The sequence below is a fragment of the Pristis pectinata genome, chromosome 18 (assembly GCF_009764475.1).
Source record: "Pristis pectinata isolate sPriPec2 chromosome 18, sPriPec2.1.pri, whole genome shotgun sequence".
Lineage (NCBI taxonomy): Eukaryota > Metazoa > Chordata > Chondrichthyes > Rhinopristiformes > Pristidae > Pristis > Pristis pectinata.
In genome coordinates, this window is record NC_067422.1 from 39,651,907 (window position 1) to 39,665,037 (window position 13,131).

Genomic DNA, 13,131 nt, shown 5'->3' on the forward strand with positions numbered 1-13,131 from the left:
GTTCAATAGACTACCCATTCCATTCCATGCAAGATCCCAACAGAGAATTAAACTGGAAGTAGTTTGTTGGGAATTGCAGCACAGTGGTTAAATTACTCCACTGGTTAACCAGAGCCTGGACTAAAGCTCTGAAGGTCAGATCCCACCTTGCAGGCAAGAATTTAAATTGAGTCTATTGAGTAAAAAGCAACTATCAATGGTGATTGTGAGAGTCAGGGGAAGGCCACTTGGCCCATCCAGTCCTTGTTGGCTCTCTGTAGAATAGTTGAGTCAGTCCTGTCCTCCTGTTCCTTGGCCTTGCTCTTCAGCGCCTGTCAACTCTCCGATGCTTCCTGTTTCCACCCCCGACTTCCAGACCATCACCACTCTCCGCACACCGAGGTTTCTCTCACGTCCTCCGTGTCGTTTGTCCATCATTTTAAATCTGAGCCTCAGACCTTGATCCTTCTGTTAATAGTCTGGCTTCTCTCACTTCCCCTCTCTAAACCCCTGTGCAGCTCTAATCAATCGCCTTTAAACCTTCTTTGCTCCAAGAAGAACAACCCTAGCTTCTGCAGTCTAACCTCGTAGCTGAGCTCCCTCACCATAGAACAGTTCTGCTAAATCCCTACCCTGCTGCTCTTGGTCTTTACATGCCACCTAAGGCATTGTGACTAACTCAATTCATTACTTCCATTAGGGCCTCAACATTGTTTTTTATAGGTTCAACACTGACCCCTGATTTTGCACTGTCTCTACCTATGAGGCCTAGGCTCAAAGTGCATTGTTAAATGTTCTCTCGACATATCCTGTCACCTTCAAGTATCAACATTTGCACCCAGCCCCCACTGTTCCTGTGCACTCTTGTGTCTATCCTCCCTCCCAGCTCACTACATTCAGCCTAGTTCACACTCTAATTATTCACCTGCGCTGCATTATACACACCTTCGTCATGTTCCTCCATCTGTCCTGCTTCCATTGTTGTTGAGGGACCTCTGGCTTTGGCTCTTCTACCTTCCTCTCTTGTTGGGTGGTACCCAGCCCGTACCTCAAACATCTTCTCTTCAAAGGTCACTCATTGTTCTGTTACAGTTTCAACTCAAATTAAGAGCCTCAACTTAACTAACGGAGATGTCCAGCTGAGGTTAGAGACCTGCTCCTTATTACATGTAATTAATGTCTAGGTCCTGGTTCTGTGGTGTCCTCAAGGTAATGAGTTTGCATCCAGTAACTCAGCAGGCCAGGCAGCATCTGTGGAGAAAAGCAGGCGGTCAACGTTTCAGGTCAGGACCCTTCTTCTGAAATTTTGACCGTCTGCTTTTCTCCACAGATGCTGCCTGGCCTGCTGAGTTCCTCCAGCATTATCGTGTTTTTCATCTAAATTCCAGCATCTGCAGTCCTTTGTTTCTCTAGTTTGTATCTAATTGGCCAAAGTCCTGGCAAAGCCCCTCTCCCGACAGGCAGAAGTATCAATAACTTGAAAGTACTTACTACCAGGCTCAAGGTCAATTTTTATCCCACTGTTATTAGACTCTTGAACAGATCGCTCATACACTGATAATAAATTCTTGATCTCCCAATCTACCTTGTCATGGCCCTTGCACTTTGTCTACTTGTGCTGCACTTTCTCCGTAGCTGCTAGGATAAGATATCTTTATTAGTCATATGTACATCGAAACACACAGTGAAACGCATCTTTTGCGTAGAATGTTCTGGGGACAGCCTGCAAATGTCACCACGCTTCCGGTGCCAACATAGCACGCCCACAACTTCCTAACCTGTATGTCTTTGGAATGTGGGAGGAAACCGGAGCACCCAGAGGAAACCCACACAGACACGGGGAGAACATACAAACTCCTTACAGACAGTGGCCGGAATTGAACCTGGGTCGCTGGCACTGTGATAGCGTTACGCTATTCTGCATTTTGTTTTCCTTTTACTACCTCGATGTACTTACGCACATCATGATCAGCCTGGATGGCAAGCAAACAAAAGTTTTTCAGGGTATCTCAGTACACGTGACAATAAGACCGATGCCAACAAAAGGTGCCAGCCCTTTTCTGTAGGGTGGAAGGCGGCGAGCTTGCCTTTCCTGCAGTAGAAAGTTTGAATGGCCTTGTCCACGCAGCAGTAACAGCAGCTCATGAGAAGGTGCACAGTTCCATTGCTGCAGGCTGGTGATTCACCCTGACCATCTCATGGCCTGGGCAGGACGCACTGGCCCTGCGCATCGTTCCTGCAGTACCTGGCAGGTGATCACCCCAGCTTCTTGGTGAAGCACGGGCTCCTGGGTGCAGTCACCCACAGGTGGGCAGAGCTGAGAATGGTACCCACTACACTCTCTGTGGATGCTCTGTCCCGCTTGAGGCCCCTCCTCTCTGTTCCACAGCCCCTCCCTCACCCGAAGCTGTTCCCATGGATACCAATCCTATGTCTGTTGCTCACAGCAGACATTGGATGGCTCCATTATAGATAATAATAAGGTTTACAGCTTTGTTCTTCCAGGCTCGAGGAGAGCTGCAAGGACGAGCGGTTTTCTGGAGACATTGCAAATGGAGTGAGAGGGGCCGGGTCTGCTGCTCCTGTGTGTCACCAGGAGGGATGAGCCCAACCTTCCAGCAGGTGTCCGTGTCTTGTGTGGGCGAATCCCAGCAACAGACAGATCTGCACAGTTCTCGTGTCCGTGAGCACTGCCCCTCGTTGGACACTATTCTGCGGCCAGAGCACCAGGAAAATGGCACCAAACAGCTCAGTTCATTGGCCAGGATACACAGTGCAGAGAGCAGATGTTAGCCCAGCACAGACAGGAGGAACGGGGGCAAAGCGATCTGCGGCTTGTAATTTGCCTTCATGAGGGGAGGGGTGAGTTACCAGAAAGAAATGACAGAAAAGTATCAGAACAGCAGAGTGAAAGCACAGACCTGGAATATTCTCGCCGCAGAGCCTGGCATCTTGCCCCCTTTTTCACACGGGTACAATGCCAACCACTGTGCTGATTTATGCTGATTGATGGACTGTTTTACATGAACTCTCACTACCATCTGTAAAGACTTTCTGTGACTTTGTTCTGGGTGACTCAACTTTGTTTTTCACTTTCCCAGACAGACTGCTGTCCAACATAAACTGTGGCACAGCTAAACCATCTGTGTGTCTGAGGACAGTGTTGAACTCAAGCCTGACCTCTCACAGTAAGACTATGTCGGCATGGTCATCTCCAATGTTTCACTGATGCACCGTCTGACTTGAAACAGAGAGCCCTGTCCTGTCATTGTTGCTGGCTCTGCGGACTGGAACTCCCTGTCCAGTGGCATCACAGCTCTATCACACAAACCACTCAGACACACAAAGTGAGACTGCCTCTCTGTACAATGCTGAAGTGGTGCTGGGTTCCACCTGTTCTGTCAGGTGTGAGTAAAAGGTCCAATGGTTTGAATCTCATCATTAACCCTTTTTTTACTTTTGCAGCTGGCTGTGCTTTCTACACTACATGAGTTGCAATGGTTGTAAGACGCTATGGGACATCCTGACAACAGCATGAAAGGTGCTACAGAAACACAACTCCTTCTTAGCTTCAGCAGCCCAACGAAATCTGCTTCAGAGAATGGATGTTAAACAGCAGCTTTGCCAGCAAGACACATGCCCCAAGAATGAATGAAAATGTTTGCTCAGGATTGGGAATGCTAGAGGCAGGAGTTGGCCACTCAGGCAGCCAGACAACAATCACTCTTTGTATCTTAACCCCAGATTCTCTCCTTTGCTCCAGATCCTTCAATACCCTTACCCAACAATGACCCATCACTCCCTGTTTGAGATCTCCATTGTCTCAGCAGCCATAGCCATTGGAGAAAGATCTCTACGGTAGTGTAGCGGTTAGCGTAACGCTATTACAGCGCCAGTGACCTGGGTTCAATTCCGGCCGCTGTCTGTAGGGAGTTTGCATGTTCTCCCTGTGTCTGTGTGGGTTTCCTCCAGGTGCTCTGGTTTCTTCCCACATTCCAAAGATGTACAGATTAGGAAGTTGTGGGCATGCTGTGTTGGCGCCGGAAGTGTGGGGACACTTGCGGGCTGTCCCCAGAACACTCTACGCAAGAGACGCACTTCACTGTGTTTCGATGTACATATGACTAATAAAGAAATCTTATCTTATCTACTTCCTAATTTCGGTTCTACCTCTGACTGCCCTGATTTTAGGATTAAACATTCAGGGACCACCTTTACTGTGGTAATCCATCTCAAGGTGCTGCCCTGGAATGTAATCAGACAAGTGCCTTGATTCTGCATTCCTCCCAAAGAGGGAAATTTCCCCCTATATCTATTCCATCAAATCTCTATCATGATGTACATCTCCATCAGTGCACACTCAATCTAACTCATAAAGAAGAATGAACCAAGTTTATGCAACTTTTAATTTTACTCTCCTAGCCCCAGTACTTTAATGGTGAATTGCTTTTTCTGTGCCCCTATAACATTCTTTTCAGAGAACTGAATGTTGAGAACTGAAGGCAGAACTCTCAGTGGAGTACAGCAGGCAAGGATGAGGAATTCAGTGGCAGCTTAGAATTAGAATTAGAATTAGAACAATTACAGCACAATTCAGGCCTTTTGGCCCACAAAGCTGCGCTGAACATGTCCCTACCCTAGAAATTACTAGGCTTACCCACAGCCCTCTATTTTACTCAGCTACATATACCTATCTAACAATATCTTGAAAGACCCTATCGTATCAGCCTCCACCACCATCTCCTGCAGCCCATTCCATGCACTCACCACTCTCTGTGTAAAAAACTTACCCCTGACATCTCCTCTATATCTACTCCCCAGCACCTTAAACCTATGTCCTCTTGTGGCCACCAATTCAGCCCTGGGGAAAAGCCTCTGACTATCTACCCGAATCAATGCCTCTCATCATCTTATACACCTCTATCAGGTCCCCCCTCATCCTCTGTCGCTCCAAGGAGAAAAGGCTGAGTTCTCTCAACCTGCTTTCATAAGGCATGCTCCGCATTCCAGGCAGCATCCTTGTAAATCTCCTCTGCACCCTCTCTATGGCTTCCACATCTTTCCTGTAGTGAGGCGACCAGAACTGAGCACAATACTCCAAGTGGGGTCTGACCAGGGACCTATATAGCTGCAACAATACCTCCCGGCTCCTAACTTCAATTCCCCGATTGATGAAGAACAATACACCATATGCCTTCTTAACCACAGAGTCAACCTGCGCAGCCACTTTGAGCGTCCTATGAACTCGGACCCCAAGATCCCTCTGATCCTCCACACTGCCAAGAGTCCTACCATTAATACTATATTCCGCCAACATATTTGACCTACCAAAATGAACCACTTCACACTTATCTGGGTTGAACTGCATCTGCCACTTCTCAGCCCAACTCTGCATCCTATCTATATCCCTCTGTAACCTCTGACAGCCCTTCAAACTATCCACAACACCCCCAACCTTTGTGTCCCTTCGAAGCGACAAATCAAGGATGCTTCCCGGTCCTTCGGGGACCCCCACAAGACTAGCAGAGTAAAGGGTGACGACCAAGAAAAAAGGTGAGCGTTTTCGCTGTTAATTCAGACTAAAAACTCTGTTGGGTGTGGGAGGTTTCCGGGACACAGAAGTGTTAAACGACTGTCGAAGGGTCTCTCAGATCCAAATTGCACTGAACCAGAAGTGGGAGTAAATGATTCTGATGATGGGGAGGGTCAGTTAATTTACAGTCTTGGAGAAGTACTGTTGTGTGAAATTCCAGTGTCAATGCAAGTTTTACTTTGGATGCAGGAGTACTTTGCAGCATAGCCCACTGAACGGACGTACATCTGTGACGTATGTCACTCCCACTTTCATCTGCATGCAGGAGCTGACATAAGGGGTGACTTCAATCCATGTTAGGTGGAGCTTTTCAGATCTCCAATATCAACCTGAATGTGGATAAATTATCTGCAATAGTTCTCCACAGTGTTGTATTTAAGGGTGAGCTCTAGAACTAGCCCATAGGCAGATTGGATACCTCCCAGGCTGCACAGGACAGTGCACAGAGCGCCACACTGACTGAAAGACTGGTGCTCATTTATATCATGCTACAGCCTTTGCCAGGTTCATCCATAACAGGGACATAATTCAAAAATGGACCTCCCAACTGGGAACGCAGACCACAGGAAAAGTGTGAGTCTTGCTGCCACTTTTATTTCCAAACTGCAATAGGCTCCAACGTGTTTGCAGAACTGAGGTGTTCACTGTGCATTCACCGTTAGTTGGACCTACAGCTGAGGTTTCAGCATTAGCAGTTTTTGGTGACAATGTCGCTGGAAGTGTGAGCTCTGGGCAGTGCAACAAGGGCACCAGAGTCCTCAGTGAACAGGCACTGAGATAACTGAAAGGCACTGAGCGCAGGTGAATACAATGTCAGATCAGGAACAGAGAGGGAAATGCGGAGAAAGAATGAAACATCAGCTTAAGAGAAAGGAACAGTTTGATACAGAAGAGAAAAGTAAAACAAAAATGATATTTTAAAATCTAAAATTCACAATCAGGTTTGTCAAACACAATTTAAAGTCACAGAGTGACTAAAGCATGGAAGGACATGTCACCATGTCAGTGTTGACCAGTAATTACCCATCTCCACTGTTCCATACACCAACACCTGGTCTGTGGCCTTGGTGATTCTAGTGCTCATCTAGAATGTCTTGAGAGTTTCTGCTTCCACCCCCCAGTTAGGCAAAGTGTTCCAGATTACAATCATCCTTTGGGTGAAAATACTCCTCCCCCTAATCCTCTTACCCCTTACCCTAACTCTGTCAATGCCCCTCATCATTTTGTATACCTCAATTAAGTCCCCCCTCAGGCTCCTCCACTCTAAGGAAAACAAACACAATTCATCCAGTCTCTCCTCAGAGATGAAACGCTCCATCCCAGGCACCATCTTGGTGAATTTCCTCTGCACCATCTCCAGTGCAGTCAGGTCCTTCCCATAGTGTGGGGACCAGAACCGCGCACAGTGCCCCAGCTGTGTCTCATCAATGTTTTATAAAGCTGCACCATAACCCCCCCTGCTCTTATATTCTGTGCCCTGGCTAATGAGGCCAAGCACCTTGTACACCTTCTTCACCACCTTATCTACCTGTGCTGCCACCTTCACGGATCATTGGACATGTACAACAAGGTCCCCTCTTCCTCAACACCCCCCGGAGCCCGACCATTCATTGTCCATGACCTCCCCGTGATCCTCCCAAAATGCATCACCTCACATAGTCAGGATTAAACTCCCCCAGCCATAGCTCTGTCCATTTTACCAACTGATCACCCTGTAGCCGAGGAGCGCCCTCCTCACGTCCGCCACCTGTCTCCAGCCCTCTGGATTTTTTCAAACCTTTTCCACAATCCCTTCCAAAGGTGAACCTGAGCGCCCAGTGTGTGCCGGCCACATCCGTCCGCCCTTGCTGGTCGAGAGTGTCACCTTTGCCCTTCTTCTGCCCCCTGCCCCCACCCCTGTATCCAGGGAGGGGGTGGGGAGATAACAAGCCATTCTGCAGTTTGTCCCCAGTTTTCTTCAGCTGCCCAGAATACGGCCCCTCTATGGCCGGCCTTCCCACTCCTTCATCCTCACCAATCTCCACCCACCTGTTACCTCCACCTCCTCCCCCACTACCGACCCCCTTCCTCCAGCCGTGGCCTCCACCCCCACGTATGCATCCACTGACAGGTGGATACCAGCCACCCCATGGACATGACAGAGTGAGGCTCATCCATTGGCAATGGATCCAAACTCTGCTGCACTCACTGCCTCCTGCTCTCACTCCCCACACCCTCCCCCACTGATCCCTTTCGGTTCTGATGCCCCCTCCGAATCTCCTCTCACCCCCTGCTTCTTCCACCCTCCCTCCAACCTTCTCCCTCTTCTCATATCCCACTCATACCGAACCACTTAACCCTTCCTTGCGCCAGATATTCCACCCTCTCTCTCTCCTGAGCCTCCACAACCCCCTGGCACCATCACTCCTGCCCAGCAACTACCCCTCCTCACTCCCCCTCTTGCTCTCCCCCTTCCCCTGCTTTCCCGACTGAGAAACGGTTGTTGAAACCATGGGAAAGGCTTCAGTTGGCAGCTCAAGGGTGCCTGCAACTGTGTGCTCCCACAGAGCTGGGGCTGTGCTGTCTGAGCCTGTGGTCAGCCAGAAACATCTAGCCCGAGCCTGTCTGTCTGAATGTCACATCTCCAAGTTTGCTGATGACACAATACTAACTAGGACTGTAAGTTCAGAGGAGCACGTAAGGAGGCTCTAAGGAGGCGCCACTGGTAGTGCTGTAACTTAATGGCACCAATGTCCCAGGTCCAATCCTGACCTTGGACGCTGTCTGTGTGGAGTTTGCACGTTCTCCCCGTGACTGCTGGGTTCCCTCCCACATCCCAAAGATGAGCGGGTCGGTGCGTTAATTGTCTGCTGCCGTCCGCCCCAAGTGGTGGTGAGTGCAGGATCTGGTGGGAATTGATGGCCTGCTGCCCGTGTCCTTGGTGCGACAGGTTATGGGTTTAGGAGACACTGCCAGGGAAGAGGAGCTGAGGAATAGCAGAGCATTTTGCAGGCGGTGCACAGTGCAGCCACGGTGTGTCGGTGATGGAGGGAGTGAGAGTTCGGGGGGTGGACGGGGTGCCAATCGAGTGGGCTGCTTAGTGCTGGATGGTGTTGAGTTACTTGAGAGTTGGAGCTTCAGGAGTGGAGAGTCCTCCATCACATTTCCGGTGTGCCTTGTGGATGGTGGATCAGGAGGTGAGACGCCACGGGATACCCAGCTTCTGACCTGCTTCTGTAGCATGATATCAATGCGGCAGGTCCAGTTAATGTTTCTGTTCAACAGTTGCTCCTGGGACATTGACGGTGGGGAACTTGGCAACAGTAAGGCCATTGAATGTTAAGGGTAGGTGGTTAGATGCTCTCGGACTGGAGATGGTCATGGCCTGGCACATCTGTTGCGTGAATGCTTCTTGCTACTTCTCAGTCTGTGTCTGAGTTGTGAATGGAATTGAACGTTGTGCGGTCATCACTGAGCATGCCTATGTTTGACATGATGGAAGGAAGCAGCTGAAGGTGGTTGGGTGTAGGACACTGCCCTGAGGAACTCCCGCAGCGATGTCCTGGGACTGATCGACCTCCGACCACCACAACATCTTCCTTTGTGTGAGATCTGACTCCAGCCACTGGAGTGCTTTTCCCTTGATGCCCATTGACTTCAGTGTCCCTACAGGTCACATTTGGTCAAACGCTGCCTTGACGTCAGGGTCAGTCACTCTCTCCTCACCTTTGGAAGTCACACATGTTAGCGCCAAGGCTGCGATGATGTCTGGAGCTGAGTGGACCTGGAGAAACCCAGACTGGGCCACTCAGGAGTCAGTGCAGCCTGATAGCACTATTGGTGATAGTACACAGGGGCACACAGCAGTTCAAAACATGGAAACTCCATTTAAAGATGTGATGATCGATGTCCAACCCAACGATTACCATGAGAGCTAAAACCCAACGATTCCAATTTTCATTCTTCAAGTGACCTGTTCAGAGAACTGTCAGAGATCTCACTGTGCAATTCAAAGACAGATGTAAGGTTCCCTCAGTGTTTGCCCACACAATTGTAGAATTGTACAGCACAGGAATGGCTCCTTCCAGCAGACCTCGTCCACACTAACTGTGATCTCACCTCATCCCATTTGCCACATTAGGGCCATATCCCTCTATTCCTTTCCTACTCAAGTACCTGTCCAAATCAAAGTCAAAGTCAAAGTTGAGTTTATTGCCATGTGCACAAGTACGTGGATGCACAGGTGCAATGAAAAACTTACTTGCAGCAGCATCACAGGAATAGTTCCCGCCTCCACCACCTCCTCTGGCAGCTCGTTCCAGACACCCACCACCATCCGTGTGGAAAAACTTACCCCTCAGGTCTCCTTTAAAATTCTCCCCTCTCACCTTAAACCTGTGCCCTCTGGTTCTAGGCTCCCCTGCCCCGGGAAAAGACTCTGTTTATCTATCTGCTCTCTGCTCCTCATAATTTTATAACCATCTGTAAGGTCACCCTTCAGCCTCCTATGTCTCAGCGAGAACAAACCCAGCCTGTCTAAACTTTCCTTATAACTACAGCCTTCCATTCCAGGCCACATCCTGGGGAATCTCTTCTGCACTCTTTCTATTGTTACCACACCCTTCCTGTGGTGTGGTGACCAGAACCGTACACAATACTCCAAGTGTTGTTTCATACAGCTGCAACATGATGTCCCAACTCTTATACTCAATGCCTCAGCCTATGAAGGCAAGCATAGCAGATGCCTTCTTCAATACCCTATCCACCAGCATCACCCCTTTCAGGGAGCTATGGATTTATACCCCAAGGTCTCTCTGTACATCAACGCTCTGAAGGTCCCTGCCATTTACTCGATGTGTCCGACCAGAATTTGACCTCCCAAAGTGCGTTACCTCCCACTGGTCTGGATTAAATTCCATCCACCACTGCTCGCTGCTCCACTTCCCAGCTGATCCATGTCCCAGTGTATCCTTAGACAACCTTCTTCACTATCTGCAACTCATCTACAAACTTACTGATCACATCACCTACGTTCTGATCCAAGTCCCAGTGCCGATCCCTGCGGTACACCACTTCCAGTCAGAGAAGCACCCACCCACCACTACCCCCTGCCTCCTGTCACCAACCCCATTTCGGATCCAGTTTGTCAACCTGCCTCGGATGCCTTGTGCCCCGACATTCTGGACCAGCCTACGATGTGGGACTTTGTCAAATGCCATACTGATATCCATGTGAACCACGTCTACTGAGTAGCCTTCATCAATTTTCTTAGTTATCTCGTCAAGGAACTCAGTGAGGAATGCTCTGCCCCTGCACAAACCCGTATTGGCTCCTCCTAACCAGTCCCTGCCTTTCCAAGTGAGCATGAATCCTATCCCTCAGAATCCTCTGATGTAAGGCTCACCAGTCTGTAGCTTCCAGGCTCATCTCTATGGCCAGTTTTGAACAAGAGGCGAACATTAGCCATCCTCCAGTCCTCTGGTCCCTCACTCGTGGGTAACATAGCTGCAAGAGTCACCATCACAACCCCAGAGATCTCCTCCCTTGCTTCCCTTGGTATCCTGGTGGAGATGCTGACCAGTCCTGGGGATTTATCCACCATCATGTGTCCCAATATTTCCAGCACTTTCTCTTTCCTGATGCAGACATGGCCAATATCTCTGCATTCAACTAGCAGCCTCAAAGACAGATAAACTGGTTCTTTATGATTTCGTTATGCTTCTGTGCTTACCAGTAACATTCATAATTAAACACAACAGCAGGAAATACTGGAAATACTCAGCAGGTCGGGCAGCATCTGCTGAAAGAGAAACAGAGTTGGCTTTTTGACCTGATGCTGCCGAACCTGCTGAATGTTTCAAGAATTTTCTGTTCTGTTACAGATTTTCAGCAGCTGCAGTTTTTTGCATGAAGGTACACTATCCAACTTCCATGCTGATGGTGGTTCAGCGCAGGCCAGCAGCAAACCACTTCCATACTTCATGCAAGTAACACCGCGGAAATCACAAAATCCAAAATAAATCACATTAACTGGGATAACCTGGCACTCAGGACGATGGTGGTGGTGAGGAATTGGTATGTTTTATAGACTACTGGATGGGAGTTTAATGAACACCTCAACATTTGCTAAGCATACATTTTAGATGTTACACAGTACGATAAATCTTAAACACAAGAGCCACATTTCGAACATTGCCATTAACACACTGGGCCCCGAGTGTGTGAGACAGAGTGTGAGAAATGGGACACTAGGGTGTTCGAGGAAGTGTGGGAACTGTGGTCCTGGTGTGTTACTGGGGGTGTGGGAACGGTAGTCCTGGTGTGTTACTGGGAGTGTGGGGACTGTGGTCCTGGTGTGTTACTGGGGGTGTGGGAACAGTGGTCACCAGACATTGAACAGTGCAGCACCGGACAGTCTGTCTGGCCCGCAATGTTGTGCCAATCTTGGTGCCAATTTGCACTAAATGTCCTCCTCCTGTGTTTCATACATATCCCAGCATTTCCTTTTTATTCGTGTGTTTATCTAAAAGCTTCTTAAACTCCCCAACCTGCCTCCTTCCACTCCCACCCCTGGTAAACCCACCCCAGGCTCCTCCCACTCTCTGCGTAAGAAAACGTGTCCCTCACATCAGTCTCTAACTTCCCCTCTCCCTCCTTCCAACCACCTCCTCTGGTGTTTGACGTTTCTACCCTGGGGGGAGACTCTGACTGTCTGCCCTGTCTCTGCCTCTCGTAAGTTTATAAACCTCTATCAGGTCCCCCCTCAGCCTCCAACACTCCAGGGAGAACAACCCAAGTTTGTCCAACCTCTCCTTATAGCTCACACCCTCTTATCCAGGCAGCGTCCTGGTGAACCTCTCCTGCACCTTCTACACAGTCTCCACACCCTTCCTGTAATGGGGCGACCAGAGATGGTCCTGGTGTGTGGGAGGGAGCACAGTAACCAGGACCCAGGTACGTGGGTAGAGAGGGCGGCAATCTTTTCCCGCTGAGACAGATGCCGATATACCAGGATTTCCGAATAGCCGGGTCCCAGGTTATCGGAATTCTGCGTGGACAGGAAAAGGGTGCGTGGTGCGATGAATCAGTGCCATCTTTGTGGATGAAACACCTCCGTCTGATTGTCAGACGTGAGGATGTCCACGGATGATTGCACACCGGTCTGTTCCATTCACCACTGCTGTACAAGTGAAGCAGCGCCTGCCTGCATGGGTCAGCACCTCGATAACATCCAGGCGCAGGCCGGCAGGTAGCAGGTAACAGGTGCTACGCAAATGCTGGACAATCACTGTCTCCAGCCAGGCAGAGTCTGATCCCCTCCCCTTGATGGCCCACTGAGTTACCAATGCTCATGTCCTCAGCTGTCAGCATTCCAAGGGTCCCCACTGACCAGAAGCTCGGCCCGTCCAGGCACATAAACAGGGGCAGGTCGGGGTCCTGTGGTGAGTGACCCAACTCTGGACGCCCCAAAGCTTTTCCCTGGTCTTCAGGGGACAAGGGCGCGGCGGGACACCCTCCCTCGCTGGACGGGTGCAGCTCCACAGCTCCCCTCAAGTTCAACACCGTCCGGGACACGTGAC

General features: G+C 49.6%; 1 protein-coding gene across 1 annotated transcript in view; it reads right to left on the reverse strand.

Moving 5' to 3' along the window:
* The window catches only part of acsf2 (acyl-CoA synthetase family member 2), a 174,991-nt gene that overhangs the window by 28,868 nt on the left and 132,992 nt on the right, over window positions 1–13,131 (reverse strand). The window lies entirely within an intron of this gene.